The sequence below is a fragment of the Dermacentor andersoni genome, chromosome 11 (assembly GCF_023375885.2).
Source record: "Dermacentor andersoni chromosome 11, qqDerAnde1_hic_scaffold, whole genome shotgun sequence".
Classification (NCBI taxonomy): domain Eukaryota; kingdom Metazoa; phylum Arthropoda; class Arachnida; order Ixodida; family Ixodidae; genus Dermacentor; species Dermacentor andersoni.
The window spans coordinates 110,518,003-110,543,021 of record NC_092824.1 but is presented as its reverse complement, the minus strand read 5'-3'; the positions used below and the strand labels follow the sequence as shown (position 1 = coordinate 110,543,021).

Genomic DNA, 25,019 nt, shown 5'->3' with positions numbered 1-25,019 from the left:
GATAATCAACTCAGTTTATATATCTTATTTTTTTTGTCTTTTCAACATTGCGCAATATGTCCGCTTAGCGTGTTAGGGAGAAAAAAAAAACAATTATGAGCTATTTACAGCAATGCCTAGAGCACCCTAGTGTCAAAACGTTGCATTTGCCGCCAGGACTGGCACGGTTTTACGCGTGACAGGCATAGACAGGCTTGGATGTTGTAGCGGCGGCCTACTGCGGCCCACTCGCCCGCTTCGCGCTCGTTTTCCATCGCAAGTTGCGAACACTCCTCTAAAGAAAAACAAGCAAGTCTAGTGGGTTGCGGATCACAAGTGTTGCTCGAGGAGTGCGTGTATGTGTATGTGTGTTCTGCTTACGCCCGTGTAACATCGCATCCAGGCCGTACTTATGTGTGCTGTCCGTTTTGCGTCGTGACAACTGGAATATACGCCGCCTCCTCCCGCCGCCTTCAGCGTTTTCCTCCCGAAAGGATTCGCAGGTGGTCGCCGATGACAATTCGTCTTTTAAGGTAAGGCGAAGGCACTTGGGATCCCACACCTTCTCCGCCGTCTCAGCGCTCGCGCCGCCGTCAACCCTTCGTTGCCGGTTTTTCCTTTCGTATTTGGCGGCACGCGTTGATGTGCGTCGTAAGCGCACGACCTGCTCCGCGGAAGATAACGTTCAAGGCGAGCCCATATGCGACAACTGTGTGCAGGTGCTCGCAAACAATGCTCTCGTTCTTGCTCCGTCGCCAGCGTTGCGCAGAGCGGTCAGCGGTGGCCTTGTAAAGCTCGACGGCGCGTTAACGCGCCTGTCTCCGTTTCTGAAAAGTTCTGAATAGGCAGGCCCGTGCACGACAAAGGTTTCACAGACGGTGCGCTCCCTCGCATCAGCGCCTTGATGCTGCGAACGGGAAGCCGATCGTGGTCGCTCCTCCAAGAACATAGTTCGAGCTCGCCTCAGCAGCCGAGCATCTTCAGTGCAGCAGCGACGAGCCAGAAAAGCGCTTACGCCCCTGGCCTACCTGTTGATTCTCTTGGTCGTAAAAGGAGGGAAAAAAAAAAAAAAAGAGCCGTTGCCGTGCGACTCGCGGAGGTGAAGGTGCGCGTATAGGTGGCCGCCAAACTTGGAGCGGCCTTCACGGCGGATTGTCGTGTTCGGGGCCGCGGTGAAAAGAACGAGCTCGCTCGTTTCGAAGCTTATGTAAGTGACACCTTCGCCGAACTTGATTTTGACTTATATTAACAGCGTTTGCTGCAAGAGTGTGATGATAGCTGCCACATTTTAATTATCCGCGAATAAGCGTAGTCGAATCATTGAAACCTGGGCGTGAGCTTCGCAAGCTGCCTGCCGCGAAGTTTCTGCGTTCGTGATCGATCGATGAAGGAATAATTTTGCTTTGATGACTCTCCTGATCGAGAGAGTAATTTAAAGGTTCGGTAGACTGGGGCACCAACAAGAAAATGGTGTTGGCTTTTCCACATACGTTGAACGTCTGTGGGGAAAGTGGCGGGAATAATTTCGGAAGGTATTTTATATTTTTTTGTAAACTTTGCTGCCGATAGAAAACGACCGGTGAAGCGCCGGTGTCTTGGAGTAGTACATATATAATGTGCGCTCCTGCTGAAACACAGGCGAACAATACGTACCCCTGCGTGCGGTAGGGAACACCCAAATTTGCATTGAATGGGCTATATATATATATATATATATATATATATATATATATATATATATATATATATATATATATATATATATATATATGTTAGTCAGCATCTGCGGCGAGCGTTGTTTCACGAACGTACGTGGCCAGTCGGAAAGCTACACATGGTGCATATTTATGTGCCAGCATCATATTCACACGTTTGATGTCATCGTAATTGCGTGCAGACAAATTCGGTGTCCTGCTATATCAGGTCGCCCGCATATGCTTTTCTCTACTGGGGCAGTACTGGAACATGCATTCCTTGCATTAGGCTCGTACATGTACTTGCGCCGCTTTGTACCGAGATTCGCTGGTATTGTGCATCTAGTGACGCGTCTGTTGCAAAAAGATGTAACCTTCAACTGAACACCAGAGTCGTCGTTCTGTCAACTGAAGTTCATACTTATGTCGGACTCAATCCTACCTCACTTCGATCCTTCTTCACCCAACGAAATCCGCACTGACGCCAGTGGGATAGGCATCGGAGCAGTGCGCGTACAAGGATATTCGAAGTGACGTGCTGCGACGTGCCATGCATGATGACCTGACACCCGGTCATCTGGGAGTCTCCCGCACGCTACAGTGTGTCCAGGAGTGCTTTTATGTGTCACACAACAAAGCAATACGTGGTCAGCTGCGATCAATGCCAACGCTACAAGCGACTGTCAAGCGCTCCGCCAGGCCTCCAACCACTGATTCCTCCAGATATTCCCTTTGAACGAGTTGGTATCGACCTCCTGGGCCTCTTTCCTCGGTCATCGAACAACAACCGATGGCTCATCGTCTGTGTTTGCCATCTTACACTTGTACGCAGAAACAGCACCAGTGCCCTTATCCACCGCTGCTTTCGTCACAGCTTTCGCGTGATCATAAATGACCGCAGTAGACAGCTCGTCGACGATGCTGTAGAAGAGCTGCTTCGTCTGTGCGGTGTACATTTCCGACACCCAACGCCGTATCGTCCCCAGACCAGCGTTCTTGCTGAACGGACAAACCGAACGCTGACGAACATGCTGGCCGTGTACGCGTCCTCTTACCAAAAGAACTGGAATGACGTCACGTATGCGTATAACACAGCGAAGCATGAAAGAACTTACTACAGCACTTTCTGCATTCCTTATGCCCGATCGCCGCGCACTTTCCTTGACACCGTCCTACCGTTTTCTCTATGTACAGAAAAAGCCCCGGCGACGGATGGACAACGCGTCTTCGCATGATGGCATCGCAAAACCGCTCAAAGCAGCTGTGCGACAACACTCATCAGTCAAAAAAAACGATTTTATGTGGCTTTGGAACCCACAGCGCAGGGGCAACTTGTGCCGCAAGTTTCTGTCGCACCATGTTGTCGCGTTCGCCGTTTTAGATCGTTTGAGTGGCCTAACTTACGTGGTCACACGCCTCTTGTCTTGGTCGGCAGTCTAGCAAAACCCAACTTGCACCACACGTCTTAAGCGTTATTATCCCATCACTGAAATGACTCTCCCAATGGGCTTCGTCTGCGGAACGTGGATTGTAACGCGGCGGGAAAAAGAGGTTGAAGAGGGCGACGACAGCCCCTGTGGCGAGCAGCAGCAATTACAAAATTCTATTTAAGCATTCATCCCTTTCAACCTTCTGCCGCCTGATTCGTGGCCGATCCTCCGTTGTGGGTTGAGCCATATCTGTGGGCACCAGACCAAACCAAAGAAGCATTTCAACGGCTGTCTTCCCGATCGATCATCTCTGCCAGCCTTCATCCGTAAATAAACACACAATCATCCGTAACAATATTAACAACGTGAGCAGAATTCAAGTACAAAAGTAAACGATAGGACGAGCGTTTACTTCCAGCTTTTCTTTTCCGGACAATGGCGAATATAGTTACAAAAGAAGCGTGAAAAACCTGATGCAGGAATCGCACGTAGTCGTACAAGCAAAACCAACTAACAAACAAAATTATGCATTTGTTTGTCTGTGCATGTTACGTGGCTTCCACGTGTTGATAAGGAAACCAAGGGTGACGCGTAAAGTGTCGTGACGCTCCATTTCAGCTGCTGCTTGATCTCTCTCGTAAACTGCTCCCGCTCCTACCAACAATAGGGCAGCCACATTCCTGTTAATATTTTACCTAACCCAACTAGCCAAAAAAAACAGTACGCTTCTGTAACGTAAGAAATCTGTTCCACGTCACTGTTTCTGCGTCTAAATTGAACCACCTGCTCTGTATACGGAAGACGTAAATCACGCTGTCTTTAGCGCGATGGGCTCTGGCCATGCGCTCTCTGACGCATGGCCACGCGTTCATGCGGAAATCCCCGTCATAATTACACGGTCGCATGAACACTCAGGAGGAAGCTGGGGGTTGTGTGGGGTAATTGCCGAGGCCGCGCTGTCATTGGTTTCAGATTAAAAGAAAAACACGCACACAAAAAAATGGGTCGCACGCCTGAGTGCAAACAGGTGTGTGCGCGCTGTATAGGGAACCATAATTAATTCACCTCACTTAGCACTGTAGAGGATGCTGTAAGTCTCGGTTTCGCGCTACTGATTTCTCGTGTTCTGCTCACATGTAAGCTGAAGCGGCCAGTAATGTGCGCTGCTTAAAGGGAAATAGATTTTCTATTGCTAATTCGTTATATAGGGAGCATCGTTATAAGGAATCTATAAACTCCGGTAGGTGTTCTGCGCTGTTTATTCGAATCTAAGCATTCTGCTTTTGTATTTCTTTGTTTTCTTTTCATGCCCATGATTACTGATAGTGGAGACGGATGTTGACGTTCGAAGGAAAAATTACGCGTTTAAAAAAAAAGGTCAGCGCGCGTATATACGGGGTGTTCCAGCTAACTTTAACCAGTTTTCAAATCTGCAAATGCCACGTAGCTGGACAGAACAAACGTAATGTTCTTTGATGTCCCTTGGAGATACTCAAAAATTTTTTCAGCCTACCTAATTAGATAATTAGTCTTAATTAATTAATAAACTCAAATGATGTAATTAGATGAGAAGTGTAAATGAGAAAATTGTAGAGCGACATAAAGTACTCCCGATACAGCTTTCTGTTTGCTCAACACGTGCTGCATAAAAGTGTTTTTACGACCGTGAAAGAAGCCCGCGAACACACGCAAAGTGCCTCGAGCGGCCTGTCGCGCGGTAATTTTGCGTGCATTTGTGGGCTCCTTTCACGCTCGGAAAAACACTTTTATGCAGCACGTGTTGAGCAAACAGAAAGCTGTATCGGGAGTACTTTATGCCGCTCTACAATTTTCTCATTGACACTTTTCATCTAATTATAATATTCGAGAAGTCGATTAATTACGACTAACTTTCTAATTAGGCGGAATTTTAAAAAAATATAGTTTGAGTATCTCCAAGCGACGGCAAACAACATTACCTTTCTTCTGTCTGGCTAAAGTTAGCTGAGACAACCCTGTATACTACATTCGCGTGCGAAATTTTTGGGCTCCCTTCCATCCTGAAAACAGAAGGGGAGACGGGACAGGAGGTGAGGTTAATTTTTTTTTTTTAACATGCGGTTTGTTGAATAAATTCATTTCGGTATGATGGCTTGTTGGTTGCATTTCAAGGCTAATTCATTTTCATCTTGCCCGGTCGCTTTGTTCGCTACTGTTCTTCGCATGATCATAATTTGTGTTCCAGCCCGGCCAGGAATGAAGCTCGCCTTCACACATGCGTGCTCTTTTTTTTTAGCTCGGGGGAAACATCTTTTCGAATAAGCGCGTTTAGTACAGGTGGTTTGTCGTGTGTGTGTCCTCTCGCTAAGTACTGTATCCGTATTGATTTCTATAGTCTTGCACTAGAAATAATAGCCCATCCTGTACACTGTACGTATTGAACTTCTGGTGCCACGAAGCACATTTGCGAGCGAAAGTTTTGAGGAACGGGAACGCAACTTCCGAAGTCGTCGCCCACTGTTTTTTTTTTTGTTTTTTTTTATGTCACTTTGCGAGTGACCTTATCGGTCGCCTATGTCTCCGGGCACACTGTAAAATAAGTTACACCCTTAAATGTTAAAAAGGGTGTAAGTGTGTCTATAACTTCCACCCTTAGGGTGTTATTTAATATAACGGACACCCTAAGGGTGGGAGTTGTAGACAGATTTACACCCTTTCTCACTTTTAAGGGTGTAAAATAATTTACAGTGCATTGCCACTGCATGTAGCACTAACATGGTATTTTGCCCGGCAAATCGACAGGTTCGGTCAGCACAACGTTACACAGCGGCGGCGGAAGCGGTGTTCTCCTTTTTTTCTGTCGTTCCTGTCTAACGTTATGTTGGCGAAAAGTTGCGCGCGGCGCTTTTCGCGTGCTTTTGCCGGCTTCTTGGGAAAACCTTTTATCGTTTTTACCTTTTTCAATTTCGCTCTTATTATAATATTTGAGAAGTTAATGAATAATAAGTAATTATATCAGGCGAAATGCAAAAAAAAAAGTCTGGCTTGCTCCAAACGACGACAAATTACCTTTCTTCTGTGCAGCTACATCGCACTAGCGTATCTTTTTTTTTTTTTAATTTTGGCACAAGTCAGTGGGACAACCTGCAATACACAAACCAGGGATTCCGCGATAAAGCCAATTTTCTTCTCCGCCTACGAATTTAGCTTGAAATTGGGAACTGCAATCGAAACTTCGCATGGCGAACTGTCGCTGTGCACTCGTCGATTTCAGTTTGTGTTTATGAATTGCGATATTTTTTTTTATGTTTCTATTTCTCCGCGAGCCTGTGGTCCACGTCTTCCGGGTGTCAACAGCGAAATCGTGTCTTCGCTTTTGCGCGACAATTCTATAATAAAGATTTTTTTTTCGAAACAGCGACAACACTCGGGTCCTGCATGCGCGGACTTGCGCTGCCTTATTGTTTTCCCGCATGAATGCGCGTTCTTTCAGCTGTCTCCGTAGGCGGCTGCGGAGGCCGCCCCCGTGCAGTATTTTTATAGCGTTCTTCGTACATAGGCGACCGGCTACCAACGTCAGCGCCGTTCCGCCTCGGTGACGTCGTCGCTCTGTGAAGGTGGTTCGTGCACCGCCAACACGCGAAGACTCGCTTGGCGCTGCTCTATGGCGCGTCAGCTTGGCACGCCCACTCGGCAGTCGTAAAACAGCCTATTCGAATGGCGCCGCCCGGGTGTCGAACCTTGACACTCCGCTTCACGTCGCCTTCTTGCGAGGGGGAGGGAAGGTCCACAGAGAAAATGGGGGAAAAAAAGAGAGGTCCGCGTTGCTCATACAGAGGGCACCAATGCAAGATGCCTTCGACAACTCAAACAAACAAACAAACAAACAAAGTAATTTTCGCTGGCGGATTAGTTGATGTAGCAGTGTTACGGCACGTATAAACTTAGGACAAACCAACAAGAGTCAGGACAGAGGAGGAGTGTTGCTTTGCACAGGCGGACCCATAGCCTTGCAAAGGTTGCCTGCATCGATGGATGGATGGATACTATGAGCGTCCCCATGGAAACGGGGCGGGGTTACGCCACCGCCCCATGTTTTCCCGCGTCAAACTTTCTGAACCATTATTGGGAAATTGCTCCGCCCGAGTGCCACTCGTCGAACGCGGTACGGTGTACGAGACGCGAACGTCACAGTCCGCCTGGTAACAGCAGCGCCCCCGGTAACACAGGGTATACTTTACACGGAGTGCAACAGGTTGTCCGTCATCCAATCCCCGTCGACCCACACGGCTCCACCACCGTAAACCCATATCACGGGGTGGACTTTATAGGAGGACTCCAAGTACCTATCTAAAATGTTTCACGTCTTCGCGGAAACAAAATGACACTTGAGTGTGCAGCCATCTTGCACTTCAGTCTATCTTACTAATGTTTTATTTACGTTCTGCGTCAAATGCAGGACACTCAGTAAGTAATGGTGCAGTACAGAGCGTCAACTAACCTATTTGAAAGTTAGCGCTCTTCCCTGTCCCTTCTTGGCTTTTCCTACGCTTATGTGTGCTGTTCCACTGCTACGAAGAAAACAAACAAAACCCCCGCAACGACGTACGGTTCGGTCGCTCTGACGTTCCGCTGTTGATTGTGAGGTTGCGGGTTCGGTACGTGGCCGCGGCGGTCGCATTCCGATCGGGGTTGAATGCGAAAAAAACGTTCTTGCATCACCTGTACCTGTGCGCGCGCTAAATAGCTCCTGGTGGTCGAAGTTTAATGCGGCGCCTTCTGCTACGTACGGCGTCCTTCATATAAGTCCGTTGCGCGGCGATCCGGGCGCAGACAGGAAGTGTCTGGTCGGAGGCTTCGGGGCCGGGGCGGCCCTGACAATATCCGTGTACCTTGGCCTGGGAATCCACAAAAGACTACTAAGGTATAGATAGCATCGTCGTGCCAAGTGCCTGCAGCTCGTGTGGGCTGTCTACGGCAGACGCTCGACACACACACACACACACACACACACGCACACGCACACACACACACACACACACACACACACACACACACACACACACACACACACACACACACACACACACCGCACCAGCCTTTATTACAGGCTGTAGCAGCAAATTGGACAGTATACAACCATACAGTTTCACGAGAAATGCACACAGTTTGAATTCGCAGGCAACAAAGTTTGCTAAATTACTACGAAATAAAGTGAGAACTTCCAACTTGTTTCGTATGCATATATGTGTATGTATGCTATATGTTTAGCTCTGCCGATATATGTGCAAGGTAGCTGCTACATACTATTCAACCGCTAAAGTTGCTCAGACAGGTTTGATCTTCTTGACTGAATTATTCCTCAGAATTTTTAAGAATTACAGCGGGCGAACAAAAGTTGTTAAACCGTTTTATTCACAGTGCACGCATTATATCTTAAGTCGTCGCAGGCTATTAAATATAGATTGTAGAGGTGGGTGAATATAAACTTTTTCGAATACGAATAGTAGTAAGTATCGAATATCGAATTGAATTTTGAATAGTAAAGCGCAGGCGCATATATTTACAGCAGAAAGAGTTATTTCGGCATCATTAGGTACCGTGCTTGTACTAACTAGTGGGAAAAAAAAAAAACAGCCAACTATCACGTACAATTAGATCGGTCTTATAGGCAATATCGCTAATTGTCATTAAAATAACTGCACGAAAAGCCTCCCAACATCTTTAGAGCCTGGTTTCAAACAAGCGTTCCAAGAATGAATGATTGCTGCGTGACTATGTCGACTAGGTTTCCAAAAACGCTAAATAAATGTTTGTTGAGAAAACGTTATAAGTTATTGAAAAATAAACGAAAAAGCTGCTGAAGGACTTGTGGGCATGTAGAAACATGTAAAAGAGCCCGTTGCTAGGAATACATCACTGGTTGTAGCGTAGAAGGTATACTACTACACAACCAGACTGCAAGGAGTGATTAATTACAGACTACAAGCAAAAATCAGATTGTCATGTAGGCGTCCGCCACGAAACCGAAAACAGAGCTCGCATTGCCAATTTTGTTTCTGCATTGCTTTGAAAACTTGTGTCGTTGTTTCACTTCTGTTAATTTGCGATACTTTGGTTGGCAGACGGAGAACTGCAACTGGACATTAACAGCCGGTTGCAGCGAAATATTCTCGATATTCGAAAAAAAAAAAAAGAAACGATCGAATAGTTCATTTTCGCGTGTGAATAGTTAGTGTGTTGTATTCGTATTCTATTCGCCCATCTCTAAATAAAGTTCCTGCTTCTGGTTTTCATTTTGTTTGGCGCTTTCATTTCGCAACAACGCCCGTGCGCGCGACAGCTGCGGCGAGCCCGATTTGGCCGTGACGCGCATTATCGCGCATGCGCACTGCCTACTACCTGTTGTTTGTAAACACGCTTTTTTTGAGTTCCTTCTTTCCTATTCCCTCCCTGTCCCGTTTCCGGGTAGGTACCAGGATGGGCTGGGAGGCTATACAGCGGAGGCCATATCGTGCGACTAAATTTCCTGCGTACGGAAGAGAGAGAGAGAGCAAAAAAAAAAAAATATAAATATCATGTAGTAAAAAAAAAAAGCAACCGGTTCTGCCGTCGTCTCGGTTACGTGACTGGAGTAATAGCTCGTATTCCTGACTGGGACTCGACGAAAACTAAAACTAGTGGCACGCCCTCTACGTCGTGTTGCGCCTTCTAACCACCACGCGCTGCGTCGGAAGAATCTTGGGAGATCCCGAACATCCCACGCAGTCGAAATTTCGTGTCGGTTTCTCGCTCAATATCTCTTGCTGCTTTTGAATTGTCTTTCATTTTTTTTAAATTTCACAGTAACCCTAAAGGCCCTCTAGGGAGGGTATTACATAGGGTAAAGGTTACATCGGGGAGGCAAACGGTGCGTAAATGTAAATACAATAGAAAAACAAAACTGGGACAAAATAATTACAGTGCATCAACGTATAAACACACAAAAAACAAAAAAAAAATAAAAAAAAAGTTATCAGTACAGCCACTCTAAATGATTTGTACAAACTATGACAACGTCGTGGAGGTTTTGGTTATCGGCGCATTAAAAAAAAAAATCAGTTTACAAATCAGAGAGTGAAACGTGATTGCATGGTACTGCGTAGAGCGTCTGTAAATTTCGACGCACTCGTTTCCGTGACAACGTGCGATGGCAGATTATTCCACTCTTTCGCTGTGCGAGGTATAAATTACTGACCAAATGCGAGGGAATGACACATTATGCGTTTGACTTTGAAAGATTGATCCCGACGTGGAAAAATGGCTGATTGTTCACACATGAACTCGTTATTAAGAGATACGTGATAATAAAGCTTATGTAATAGTGTTAAACGAGATATATTACGGCGAAGGGACAAGGCTTCAAGCTCGGCGCGATTTTTTAATGCTGTTACACTGGTTTCTCGTGAATAATCTGAAAAGATGAAGCATACAACACGGTTCTGCAGGGCTTCTAAGTCAGTTATTAGGTATGCCTGATGGGGATCCCACATGGCTGACGCGTACTCTATTTTAGGGCGTATTGGTGTTGTGTATGCCAATTTGCGTAAGTGTACGGGAGCATGTTTGAGGTTATATTTAAGGAAACCAAGCGAACGGTTAGCAGAAGCGAGGATATGGTTAATGTGATTATTCCACGTCAAGTTAGGGGTTAGGTGTACGCCAATATATTTGTAGCTGGAAACTTGTTCAACAAGGCTGTCGTTTAAGATGTAAGATGTTGATGTTCGGGGTGCCTGATTAGTAAAAGACATGAATTTAGTTTTAGCAAGATTTAGAGGCACTAGCCAAGTTGAGCACCATACGTTTATTGCATTTAGGTGAGATTGAAGAATGTCATGATCACAGTTAGTGAATATTACGATATATGACGCAATCATCGGCAAATAGTCTGATATTGGATTTGATGCCGTCTGGTAGATCATTAATATAAATTAGTATAAATAATTAGTGTAATAATTAATATAAATAAATAATTTATTAGTTATTCTTGTTTTTTTATAATAGTAACTGAGGGCTCTGCTATTTGATCATGCCCCCCCCCCCCCTCCCTTCTGTAATAACCGATCGGGGCCCTTAAGCGTAAAATAAATGGTGATGATGCAGAAGAAGAGTTGGTTGTATGGACAGTGTGCCGGTTGGGGGAGGGGGGGAGGTCTTATTATTCTCCGGCTTTCTCAGATATAATTATTACCGCGTTTATGACATGCGTAACGTTAAGAACAATGATATACCGTTGATATAAGGTGATATAGCCGACACTATAGTTAAGATTAAGAAATGGATTTGAGCAGAACGTGTAATGCGGAGGACAGATAACCGGCAGTCTGTGGGAGTTGCAGAATAGGCGCCTGGAAGAGGGAGGTGCAGACGTGATGAAATGAGGAAATTCGCAGGCCTAAGATGGGGTCAGCTGTTGCAAGACAGGGGACCGTTACGGGGTCGTTCTGTGAACAGGGGAAAGTGGAGATTGCTACATTTTTCTTTTTACTTTCCCCCACCCCTTCTCTTGTAGGCACGAAAAAAAGGCGCTTAAAACCGAGTAACATGCTATCACGGAACTTGGCGACGTGATAAGGCCTTTATCTAGCCACTCTCTCTCTCTCTCTCTCTCTCTCTCTCTATATATATATATATATATATATATATATATATATATATATATATATATATATATATATATATATATATATATATATATATATATATATATATCGCCACCTTTTCTTTTGTCACTTGTGCGACGGGGGATAGCAGAGTCGGCTCTGAGCTTGCAAGACGCCACGGACTGTGAGTTTAGGAGACTGAAGGAATCACCGCTCAATGATGGTGCAACGTGGAGCAAGCTTATGCTACAACTGGCCACAACGTGTCTGCTAAGACGTGGCTAGCAGAAAGAGGAAAAACTTGTGCTAATAAATGGCGGAGCAGACGTTCTCAAGACACAGCATAAGTGATGTATTGCAGCGACTAATCCGAGCAGAGGAGTCACAACGATGCCCGTTATTTTTGTAACAGGCCGCTGTTCTTGCAGCAGGAATTTGTGCATATTATTGCGCGGCGGTGTGTCTGTTTGTCGTCACCGAGGAGGCGACGGGTGAATGTCAAGGGTCATTAGCAGCAGACGACCTCCTCCTCCTCTTTCTCCGTCTTTAGAGACGTAGGCGTTAGCTCCAACTGGAAGACGTCAACGGGTGGAGGGGGGGGGGGGGGTGAGCAGGCTCCTTGCTTTGTCGTCGTCGTCCCACCCCTTTTCCATTGACGGGAGCGAGCGAGCGGCGCTTCTGTGACAAAGGGTCGTCGTGCACGTCCTCGGATGAGGACGCGGCGCAAATGGAAGCGTCGTACGTGCTCTTGTCGCCGCCTGCTGCGGAGAGCTCGTTGACACCGGAGGCCTGGTGGTTGACACGAGATGATTGCGCGACGACGCGACCTTGATGGAGAAGCGCTCCTCCCAGCCAGCGACTCTCGGGGACCGCCGCGCAGACGTCTGGGGCGCGCAGACCTCGCCTGCGCTGCTCTCGGTTATGCGCCCCAACGATCACGGCGGGGGAGCTGGCAAACATTGCCGGCGAACAACGTGTCGTCGGCGCTCGTATGTCACGCCGAATCAGCGGCACTTGTTATGTGGGATACGTTCCGTAGAGGTGTCAGAAACCGCGCTTCGTGGACGTGTGTGTCGAATGCGGAGCATAATGCACGCGCTGCGAGCCTCATTCGCTTCTTTTTGTCACACACACACACACGCACGCACGCACACACGCACACACACACACACGCACGCACACGCGCACACACACACACACACGCACACACACACACACAATCGGCTATACCCGTTTGCTCTCTGATCCAAGCCGCTCTCTTTCTGTCTTTCAAAGTTATGCCTGGCATTATTCGTTCCATCGCTCTTTGCGCGGCCCTTAGCTTGTTCTCAAGCTTCTTTGTCAGCCTCCAAGTCTCTGCCCCATTGTCAGCACCCGTAAAATGCACTGATTGTATACTTTCCTTTTCATGATAACGGTAAGCTTCCAGTCAGGAGCTGACAATGTCTGCCGTATGCGATCCAACCATCTTTATTCTTCTGTAAGTTTCCTTCTCATGATCAGGGTTCCCTGTGATTGACCTAGGTAAACGTACTCCTTCACAGAGTCTAGAGGCTGACTGGCGATCCTGAACTCCTCTTCCCTCTCCCGGTTATTCATCATTATCTTTGTCTTCTGCATATTAATCTTCCCCCCAACCCCACTCTTACACTCTCTCTGTTAAGGTCCTCAACCATTTGCTGTAACTCGTCCCCAGTGTTGCAATGTCATCTGAAAACCAAATGTTGTTGAGATATTCGCCGTTGATCCTCAACCGTAAGCCTTCCCAGTGTAATAGCTTGAATACTTCTTCCAAGCACGCAGTGAATAGCATTGGAGAGATTGTGTCTCCTTGTCCGACCCCTTTCTTTATAGTTATCCTGGTGAATAGTTTATATGATACTGGGAGTAAGCTAATTGGCCTATAATTTTTCAATGCTTTTCTCAATTCTTTAACGTCTCTCTCTCTCTCTCTCTACAATGTAATGAACGTGGTTTTAATCATGGATCCGGGACCTCAGAGAGGTGCGAGTAATGTTAACGCATTTCACTAGTATTTCAGCGCTCAGTCGCCACTGATTTCTTTTTCTTCGAAAATACGACGCCAATCGTAGTGAGGAACGGAGGATGATTACCCGGCCATCGGTGCAGTCCCTTTTTTCGTTACTCTGTATGTGAACATCGTGGCCGGGATTGAATACGAGTGTAGTTATGCCGTTGGGTGACAATTATTTTCGCGACAACGCTGTTCTTTATGTGAAGTCCTGCTCTGTAGGGCAGGACTTCAGTGACGACGGCAGAAATTTGTCTCACTGTGCTTCGACGACGAGGCTTTGTGTAGCACGTGCAACAGCAATTGCTCATCGATTCCCTCTGAGGTTATTCTAAGGGCGAGCTTAGAGTGATGAATATTGCTAATATATATATATATATATATATATATATATATATATATATATATATATATATATATAGGTATGTCTTCAGTCGCGGAGTATAGTGCACTGTCAATAAATGTGCCGAACTCAAAATATTTTGTTCCAAGGTGTTGCCCACACCACCGAAAGGAGGTCAAAGTGGGTAGGATGATCTTTTGCACATTTGCTACCGAGTCCCCGTGTAGTTAGAGTAAATGAAATTCGAATTTGTATAGAAGCGGTCGTGTCACTTTTATTTTAATAATAATTAATACGAAAAGATTTGAATCGCCGACTCAAACCACCCGTATCAGCTAGTTATTGGCTGCAGGCAGTATGCGCGGAAGGAGAGGAAAAAAAAAAAAAAACTACTCCACAGTATTGCTGATGGTCCAACAGGGGGGTACTTCCATCAAACTAAGCGTGATCGTTACTCGGCACATTCAGGTGAAATGGTTCCCTATAGTAAACTTGCGGATGCGGCGTTATGCGGCGGATGCGGCGGATGCGGCGTTTAGCCACAACAAACACGGCACTGCGCCTGTTGCTTTGGCTGTACGTCCCGCGTTTAGTTAACCACGAATTTCCAACTCGCTCGAGCCCTCACTCCGTCACACATTGAGCATCATCGAGTACGCGGATTGTTCAGCTTCCCCGAAGCTTTAAGTTCCCGTGATATATATGTATATTTGCCTGTCATTATACTTGACAGAACTGACAAATTTGGATACACTAATCTGTTCTATTCATCCCGAGTGAAGGGGATGTGTGAGCGGGTCGAATCTGCTGAATCCAGTCCACCCCTTCCAACCTCTTCCAAAGAGAGAGAGAGAGAGAGAGAGAAAAAAAAAAGAGTAAAGTGACAGCAGGAGCAGGATGTCTGGCAAGACACCGCCCATATCGACGCCAGGGATCCCATTTTTATGCATGCAGGACACGACCCGTTTAAGCGAGGTCGAGCAGAACGCATTTCGCACGCCGGGGTAAAAAAAAATAATAAACTTGTCCCCTGTTGCGCTCCTCTCGCGCCCGACCGCTTCTGCAGGACGAGGCCTTTGTCTCGCGCGAGTGCTGCAGCGGACGTGCCTTCGCACGTACGGCTCCCGATCTGTACAAATACTGGAGATAAACTGCCGCGCTTGGGGTAGAATACGTAATTGCTCGGCGACATGGAACTGCGCCGTTATCCACTTTCGCAGGGTCGGGATGGCGAATCATTTTTTTTCTTCTGATTTTCCTAACCTTGTAGGTCGGCTTATAGAATCGAGGCCGGCTTTGATTCGAGCAAATGCGGTATATATCGTCATTAGAACGATATCAGCCTTGCCTCTCTCTCTCTCTCTCTCTCTCTATTCAAAGAGCGCAAGCGCGAATCCCCTTGCCCGAGACACGGCCGGCCTCAAGTATAGATAGGAACCCTAAACAAGTAACATAATCTTGTTGAAGGTTAGTTAGGTGATCTTCATTGTGAGCTGAAACAGCGCAAGTACGTGTGTATCAACGACTAAAAAGCAAAGACGGATCGTAGGAATAGTGCTGCTGGGGGTGGTGTACGTGTTCTAACTGATGAAAAAAAAAAAAAAATAACACATGACTCAACGGACGTGGCACATTGACCCCTTATTATGACATTCGCCTGCACATTATTATTGTTGTTTGTAGTAGTAGTAGTAGTAAAGGAGTTTCCGTTTAAAGGAGGCTATTTTCTAGATGAAAGTATCTGCTCGTCGTCCACTAAAACATGGTCCGTCCTGGTCCGTGCTGTCTCCTTACTATTTGTCCCAGTTCTCAATGGGATTGATGATTTTGACAAGTTACTTCTTCGATCCCGTCATAGGCGCTTTATATGCCCAGTTACACCGTTCGCGCTGGCAAGCGTTAAAAAGAATCCTGCAGATCCCACGTATTTTGTCACTCGGTCCGAGGGCAGCTGTGGTGAGCCGAGAAGCTACGAAACGGCGCTTGGCCTCCGAGATCGTATTGACGCACCTTAGATGCGACTTTGCCATCTCGGAGGCCACGGACTGTGCATCTCAACAAGAGGCGCGCAGCGGGCTTCGGCGACGAACGCGCTCCGCAACCGTCAGTGAAAGCGGCCTCTTCAGTCTTCACAACGATTCAGTGAAAAAAAAAAAAAAGAAACTTGGCAGAGCGCATGGCTTCCGAGAGTAGGTGGCACGCGCCACCCGATCTCGGAGGCCATGTGCAGCGCCAACACCGACTACCACAGCACCCATACATAGGGGCGCCCCATAGCTCTTGCGCAACGGAAGACGTGCGTCAACTGAGCGCGCGATTGTGGCCAAATACTCATCCGGCTATATAGAGGTGTGCAGATATTTAAATACAGTCTAACGCCTCTATAACGAACGCATGTACGACGAACGCCTGTACAACGAAGTGACCTGTATAACGAATAAATAATCCTGTCCCATTTCTATTGAGTGGTGCCGTACGCGACATTTACAGCGAAGTGACCTGTATAACGAATGATTTTGTAGGCCGGCTAGCACTTCGTTATAACGGCGTTCGACTGTATTTCGAATAACGAATGTAATATTGCCCTATTCAGTTTGGTCCGCACTATTCGAAGATTCGGTTATTTTTCGAATTTTTTTCACGTCGTTGACTGTGCACGATCAGACATGAAATTGAAGCAAAAATGCGATAATATTCACCTCATCCGCAGTGGACAGCACGCTGCGTCACTCAGACAGCCATGACTGTTCCGGCCTAACACTTTCTCTTGCAATAGAATGTTGTTTAGACAATATATTCGGCAATGGATATTGTGTGGTACTATTTATAAATGCAGCACATGTGTCATTCTGTCGGATTAAATAGTAATAGGTTTCCTTGCAGCATATCTTATACAATAGTGGCATCATCAGGCTCGACCATTCCAACTAGAGAAAATGCGCTTTATTTTTTTTTCTCGCTCTGCCATCGCCAACTGCATGCCAACTGGAGGAATTTGCGATTTGGTCGCATAGGTATACAGATAGATTGATTTGTCAATGAGGCTGTTTTTCTAAACATTAAATGATAATGCATGACCACGTGTGACTCCGAAGAGCCCTGAGTTTCCCAACAAATTGCCCATATTTTATTATGTGCAGTGTAAAGTTCAGAAGCTTTCTAATGTTGTGAACACGATGATGTGAAAATTGTTTGTCATTAATGGTGAGAAGGCTGCACATTATTCGCAAACTATTCTAAAAATTTGCGTTAGTCGATTCGATTCGCTTCTGGTATTATTCGATTCGTATTCGATTCAGTCTCAGAAACCTTTATTCGCACACGTACCCCTCCCTCCGACTACGAAAATGGGAGAAAGAGCCAAAGAAAACCGCTCGCTTTAATAAAAATGTAGTGCACGAATATTCGTAACTTTCGAATAACGAAACGAGGTGTCCTATCCGACCCGGTTTTCGTATCGAACAGTCGCTGTTCGTAAACACGAATATTTTTCGAATAGTTTCCGAATGTTAACTTGAAATCAACTGTGCGCGATAAAACGTAAAATTGAATAGAAAGTTCAATAAATTTGATCCTGGCGCAGCCATAGTAAACATAAACAGACAAGAAGTGACTTAATGCAGCTCACTATGTCGCTCGGGCAGCCAGACTATTCCGGCTAAAAGCTGCGATCACCCGCACTCGCCGAAGAGTCCCGAGTATGGGAAGGAACTGTTTATTTGTTCCAAATGCTGTATTTCTTTATTGCGGTATAGCCATTACATGGACACTCCTGGCGAATTTTCGCCGTCGCCGTGATGTTCCGTATGAAGTCCCAATGCGATGACATCGCGGCCGCCTGCCGTATGCTGTAGGTGCGGTCGAAAGCTTGCGAGGGTGAGCTGAGAAAGATGCAGCGATGTCTTCTCGCGCTTGCATGGGAGGAAGGCGGGGATACTGTGCCCGCGCTACGATTGCGCTAGGGGGGGGGGGAGCAGGTTAGTACGCATCTCCTCTTCTACTCCAGCTGCGGCGGCCGCGCGCCCCCTATCTCGGAGGCGATCTGCGCTAGGTTGGAAGGCTAGCCAACCGGAGATAGCTGGTGACTTTCCTGTGCGCTGTGTTCTCGCGCGCCTATTGGCCTCGAGCTCCACCACTGGAAAAGCTGGCGCCACCGTCGGCGTGACGTGCTAGGAGGGATAACGTGGACATAGCGGCCGCGTCGGCTGCTTCGGGAGCGCCGAAGCGAGCTGAAAACGAGTTTAAATTCCCTGGTACGCTGCGGTCCTCATTTAGTGGCGAAATTTTCCCGCTTCGAGTGTCTCCTTTACAACACTTGAAAGCACAACAATAGGTAGTGGCTGCCTTTGAAAGCGCGCAACATGGTAGGCTACTGTTCGGTGCCGCAGGGCCGGACGCCCGTAACGGAGGCCGGTGTCAGCCTTAGTCACACGTAGCCGCAGGACAAGAAGCTGCGTGAAGCTTGGCTCGCGAAACATAAAACCGGCAAACAATCATCGGCTACAACTCGGGTATGCAGCAAGCACAGACGCGAGGAAGATTTCTGCTACGGCGCCACGTCTGCGATGTTCTGAAAACGCGCACTAGACGCTCGCCCGAGTCCGCTGTCCGACTAATGTCATGATGGTTTGGTCTATGAACTTGTCGATGCTATAGATACTGGCAAGTTCAGTGGAGTGGAAAGGCAGCGGTAAGAAGCACATTTAAACAAAGCATGGCATATGGTCATGTTTGTGTTATGAATTTATGCACTGGATTGCAAAAAAGGAGCAGCGGGAAATTGCACGCTGAGAACACCCATAAACATACAGTGCGACGCAACTCGAGAAATAATATTGAAAGGTCCAAGAATTTAGAAGAAAAAAAAAAGATTGAATCGTCGCGACGGCACATCACAGTCCCCGTAGGCGCCGAAGTCTCTACAATGAAATTATTTTTGAACAGCTCTGATAGCGCCCACGCAACAATGGTTGCTTGTATACTGTCAAATGCTCATATTCTGCAGCCTAAAGCTCATGGCACGGTGCGAAAACGCGCGCGCGGAGAAATCGAAACAGTGCGCGGACAAGCATGCAGACGCGCAGTCGGTCGCTGCGAATCTGCGCGATCGCTGCATTGAGGCTTCATTCTGTTACGCTCCATTTAGTAATACAAACACTATAAGAACATATTTCACATAGTTCGCTCTCAGCGTTTACCTACCTTTCACGCAAGAATCCGGTTCGGGAGACTCCATCGCGGCGACCGCACGCAGTGGCGTTCACTGTACGTATTCGGTAAGGAGATAGCGTCTGTAAACGATTGTGTGCTTTCAGTTTGCCCAAGATTATTATTTAGACAGTAAAAGACTTCTCTCGTTTCGAAAGTACTTACAGAAATGTCCGGGAGAGCTCGCGTCTGGCGTTTTCAGTGAGCGCTGACAGCAAAACCTATGAGGAGCGCGCCACGTGATCCCTCATACTACGCCAGCGAGCCGCTTCCGATAGATGGCGACTCCGTAACTCCTCGCGGCCAATAGTTCGCGTTTAATCGAGAGGCAGCGCGAATGGGAACTCGCTCGCCGCTGCTGCCGCTCTTCATACCAGCGTTCTACACGCGATTGTCCGCGGTCATCGAATGAGATGTGTTCATGTCTGCTTGTGCGCGCGCGGCATTGTGCTTGTTAATTTGGTTGGTAAGCGAATTATTACAGCAGTTTATGCAGCTGATAAAACGACTAACCCTACTTCGCATAGCTGTGTAACAATATGCTATCGCAATCAATGCTTCGCCTGCCGGGTGAAACTGACTTTTTTTTTTTTTTTAGTAAACAACCCTTCATGACGTACAATGTTATGACAGAAACTTGCCAGCATTGTGAACAGTAGGATGTGAACATCGTATTACAATACTGGCGAAAAGGGCTGTTGAATACTAGAAAAGTATTCGATATTCGATTCGCGTTTCGCGCTATTTGATTCACATTCGATTCGTTCTCAAATATTCGTTCCGTTGTTCCGGTTAGGATATGTTAAGTAGCGTCTGTTGATTCATCGCCTAATTCCGTCTAGAGCGGAATTATATATATCCAAGTCTGGGATGCTTCGCGAAGAAAGCTGCGCTTTGAAAAAAGAAAAAGTCGCGAATTGACTTGTCTGAAATCGTGAGAACAGTTCTGTCACCGTCCACGTGCGCGACACTTCGTCGTGCTTGCCTGCGCGCGCTCGCGGTTGGCGGCCGCGACCCGCTTTAATTCGGCCGCGGGCACGGCGATATGCGTGCGCTTGGTAGCCTGCTGGTAGCAGCGCCCGTGGCGAGCGCAGCTGCCGCCGGTGAGGAATCCTCGACGCCGTGGTTCGTGGAATCAAAATCGCACGCGCTGCGCCCACGCGTCGACGACGCCGCCGCCGTGCCCGATCCGGGCTGTTTGCTTTTCGTTGCTCCCGTCGCACGGCTTGGCGCCGCCGCGAGCTGCTGGAGCGGCGCCAAGGGATTGCGCGTTCCGAGTGCTCGTTTATTTCGCGTCGCGTTCTATCCGCTGTGCGCGTGCGTGTGTGTGCGAGCGAGCGAGCGCTTGCGTCTAGCGCAACGCCGCGCTTGAATGGAAGTAGCACATTCTTGGCCGCGAGTGCGTACGAACCCCCGTGTCTCGCGAAAAGCGTGCAGCACTGGCGTATATACGAAGTACGCCTTCCATATAGCGCCGGTACTTTTCGTTCTACTGCAGCACCGTGGCATGCATTGTAGTGTATATAATTTTTTACGTGGTGGAGCCCATATATCACCTTCTGTCTAAAGCGCCTTCACTTTCGCGGGGTGGGTCTCCTTGCTAAACAAGTTGACACGTTCTTTCGTTTCTGCTTTCGCCAGTTCCTGGAATGTTGACATGGTTTCGGCTTGCAGTACGCTTAGTGCGAGCCTTAGCTGTGCCAATTTTCGCGACCAACTAACCCGCGCTTTCAGAAATGCGTCTTAACTTGGAAGCCCATATGCTTGACTTTGCTGCCATTGTATAAGTCTGTTGCACAGGTAACATCAGTTGTATGCTATGTCCGCGTGCCCGCACCTTTTCCCCAAGGCATGCGAAACTACTTTTAGTACGCCACACCATTTCCCACGATGCGTTTAAGGCTCTTTACGCATTTTTGGATAAAAGACGAGGTTGTAGGTTCGGATGCCTCGTTCCTCGCGGAGAGGCGCAAATGGCACGATTCACTGCAATGCGACTCAAGGGTATAGGGACTTCCAGCAGGTGCTGCAGCGTATAGTATAGTATATACTGCCGAGTAGGTATGCGGCAGCTGTATAGCAGGCTGTGTGCTTCTAAACAAATAGTCACAGTGCAACAAAAAAAAAATAAGAAGAGCTTGCAGCTGCTCTGAGACCTCTTCGCAGTTCGGCGCTCTGAACAACAATCGCTGTTAGGCAACATATTAAAACTTGGAGTACTAACCTTGCCTTCCGAGAAAATGTTTGCCCATAGTGGTTTCTTCTTTTGCGACGGCACGATTCTCCTCTCGTTTCTCGAGGATGCCAGACGTCTCAGCCAGTGGTAGAACTTTGTTGGCTTTGTTTTCGCTAGTGCCGCATTTACACTCTGCGTCTTGATGGGAGAGATGCTAGGGTAGTGATGTGCTTGAACATACCGTGTGTCCCAGCTAACGTTAACCGATCTGTTCAAGGATTTAAAAAAAAAAAAAAAAGAAACACGGTGCAAGACGCAATCATAAAACGTGCAGTGCTCTGTTTTCAGAGTTCTGAAGACCGAACACCGTAGATCTTAAGACCGTATTATTCAGCGTGTTCTTTTTAATATAATTACTTTCGTTGAAAAGCTAGGACACACTATATATATATACATATATACATGTGTGTCTCTCCTTCTCTGTTTCTCTCTCTTCGCAGTGCCGTGTTAGATACATTTGTAAGTTTGTTCCATCTTTGTTACATAGCTAGTGCGGAACAAATGATGGCGCGCGCACTGCTGGGACTAACACCGCCTGTGACGTGATGCAGTGCAGTCCGCCATCGGAGGGAACACTGATGTATATATAGGGCACGTGCGCATCATTCCCCTGTGGCAAGTGTATAGTACAATCTCCCGGATTTTCAGCACGGCGACTTGTGCATGGTCGGTGGCGCTGGCACCTTTCCGCACAACTGCGGTGCAGCGCATATGCATTGGCATGGCTTCAGCTGGCAGCAGCAACTTCAGAGCGCCACCAAAGTGATATATCCGCACATTCAGGTTGTTACCCCGAGCAGTGGATCGCACTTCACTGCACCATCACCTGCAGCGCTGGTCGCTCTCCTAAACTTTTTTTTATTTTATTATCATTTTTTTTTACGGTGGTTCCCGCACGCTGCACGGCTTTACCGTGACTCGGAGTACGTGTACGTTGCGTAAGAGGCTCGCGTCGCCTGCCCACGCGATCTTTTAAGCGGCGTGGAATTTTCGTCTCGCCGTGGTACGCGGCGCGGTCTGCGATGTTGATAATGAAGCTACGATGGCGACGTGATTACCGCCGCTGTTGCGCGCGAAGCGGGCCGAGGCTGTAGCTGTGCCGAGGCGCATGGTCTTGAGGGCCTGCTGGTGTATACGCGGCGAGCTGCCTTTGCGAAATATCCCCGAGGAGGACTTGCGGCTGCCTGCCCCCCTCTCTGTGTCCAGGCGCGCTTGGAGAAAGGAGGTCGATGCTCGCAGACGCGGCGCGTGCCTTAACAAGAATTGTTGCTGGGTGAGAGGCGGCGTTGATCTTCACGAGGCATCATGGAGCGACACGCGCTGAACTAGAAACAACGCTCTTTCGTGTTCGTCGGAGTGGCGCGATTTTTATGCTTTTTTGAAAGAGTGCTGAGTGACGGAATTTGTCCAGAAAGGGATCTGCACTAGGCTGCTTTTCTGCTGGGGGAGGTTGTGAAAAAAGAGAGAACGGTCGACTTTCTCCCTCAGAATAGGGAAAGGAAACTGCTCTGGATTGGTAACTTTCCGCTCTGTCCTGCAAAAGTTTCGTGGAGGGCGATCGTAAAGATAAAAAAAAAAAGTGTGCAAGTATGTGTGAGAGTATATATGTTTATAGTTGGCACAGCGTTCATCTTAAGGCCGTGCGCGCCCAGCACAGAGCACCTTCTTATGTATACTGTAACTTACGCGGATTTCAAAGATCAAATTGTGGAATTTAGCATCACGAAGCTACACGATCGAGGGCTCCGCAAGGAGTCCCATGATGTTCAAGCACCATGGAGTTCTTAAAGATAGCGTGCACCCAAAGCACGGTATACACGAGCGTTTTTTTAAATTCCGCCCGCCATCGGAATTCGGCCGCTGCGTGCGGGATTCGAACGCGCGACCTCGTGATCAACAGCAGAAAGCCGTAGCCATTGAGCCTCATTGAATTCTGTAAACTGCATGTAGCCTTCACGTACCGCACGTGTGTTGTTCGGTCGAGCGAAGAAAAATAGAGGAAGAAAGACGTGCTTCGAGGGGGAGTCCTTGACCCCGCCATATATAGTTGCGAAGGTCGCTAAGAGATGTCCTCGGATGGATGCCAATTGTCGCTTTCCCGAAAGTCGTGCCACATTTGTACAGCTTCTATGATGGCGATGAAAACGTCCTTTTGATTGAGTCGACAGCCTCGAGGATGGAAGCGAACAAAAAAAGCGTGATACCTCCCTCCCCCTCCCCCCTTATGAGACCCCTCCTTTCCCACAAGACGTCTTTACTGGCGACTTAGAGCAATCTCGGCCGCCTTTGGTGAACCGGTGTGCAGGCAGTGGCGAGGTAATTCCGGAGTGTGGTGACGTTACACAGTATTTAAGTTGCGTGACTATTATAGTTTCAACCATTCCACGCGCACGGAGTACTGGAAAGTGGTGCCATGCTAAAGCAAAGAATGCGCAAAAACACAGAAACGGAGTTGTTGTATATGCGTCTGTGTTTTTCCATGCTCTTGCTTTTAGTAATACAATACCGCCAATCCGGGCCATTCACTCACTCTTGCAATCACCTTCCATGTATTAAAGTGGAAAGTTGGGCGAGTTGGTATACATTTATAATGGGAACAGCGCGAACAAGGCGACGACGGAGTGAAAGGAAACAGGACGAGCGCTGACTCACAACTTCCATCAACATCTGCCATGTACGTGCTCCTTTTGCCGGCCGGAGAGCTTTAGCGTATACGGTGAGGCGATTTTCCGTACGCTAATGCGAAATGATTCGTACTATCGCATTAACATTTCCTCGTCGCTGTGAACCCTACAGTGCTTTGTCAGTGCTTTGTCGGGGGACAGAGAGAGAGAGAAGATATATTGTAGAGAAGAGGCGGAGAAAAGCGAAAACGAAGACAGAGAGAGAAGTCAGTTCCAGCAAGAAGCAGCAGCTCTGTAACTACAACATTTATGCAGACTTGGAGTTGGGAGATCATTGGTCTTTCACGAAATTTTTCAAGTGTTCACACGTTGCTGCGCGGCGAGGTCAGGCCTCTGTTGCAACTCTGGGGCTGCCACCTGTAGGCATTTCACATATGTTAAGGTCGCATGCGAGTAGCCATGGAGGGATTCGTTGCTTTTGCGGCACAAACTTAAGACTGCAGGTATGCTTCCTTCACTATGTGTGCGGAATGCGGGACAGAGGGATATGTATATGCAATCGCCAGATTTATTTTTCTCGTGATTTTCATTTTGTTTTTCGTTTGCATGCACAAAGCACAACTTTGTAGCTTCGAAACCGAAATTCGGCCTCCAAGCTGGCTGCGCTGCCGATCCAACGTTCCTGCGCCGTGTAGGAAAAGAGAGCAGCGCAATGGTTAGGCGAACTCCGGTGGCGGTGAGAGGCTGCAAGTGCGTTGCCGTGCAAGGATATATATATATATATATATATAGTGTGTTTGTGTTTGTGTGTGTGATACGCGAGCAAGAAAAAGGAAATAGAAGTGAACG

General features: G+C 47.5%; 1 protein-coding gene across 2 annotated transcripts in view; it reads left to right on the top strand.

Moving 5' to 3' along the window:
- Positions 1 to 186: 186 nt before the first annotated feature.
- The window catches only part of Kank (KN motif and ankyrin repeat domain-containing protein 2 kank), a 74,113-nt gene continuing 49,280 nt past the window's right edge, over positions 187 to 25,019 (top strand). For both annotated transcript variants that reach the window (XM_055075407.2, XM_050186321.3), the window contains exon 1: positions 187 to 512. The gene's annotated coding sequence lies outside the window, so the exon portion shown is untranslated. The remainder of the gene's footprint in view (positions 513 to 25,019) is intronic.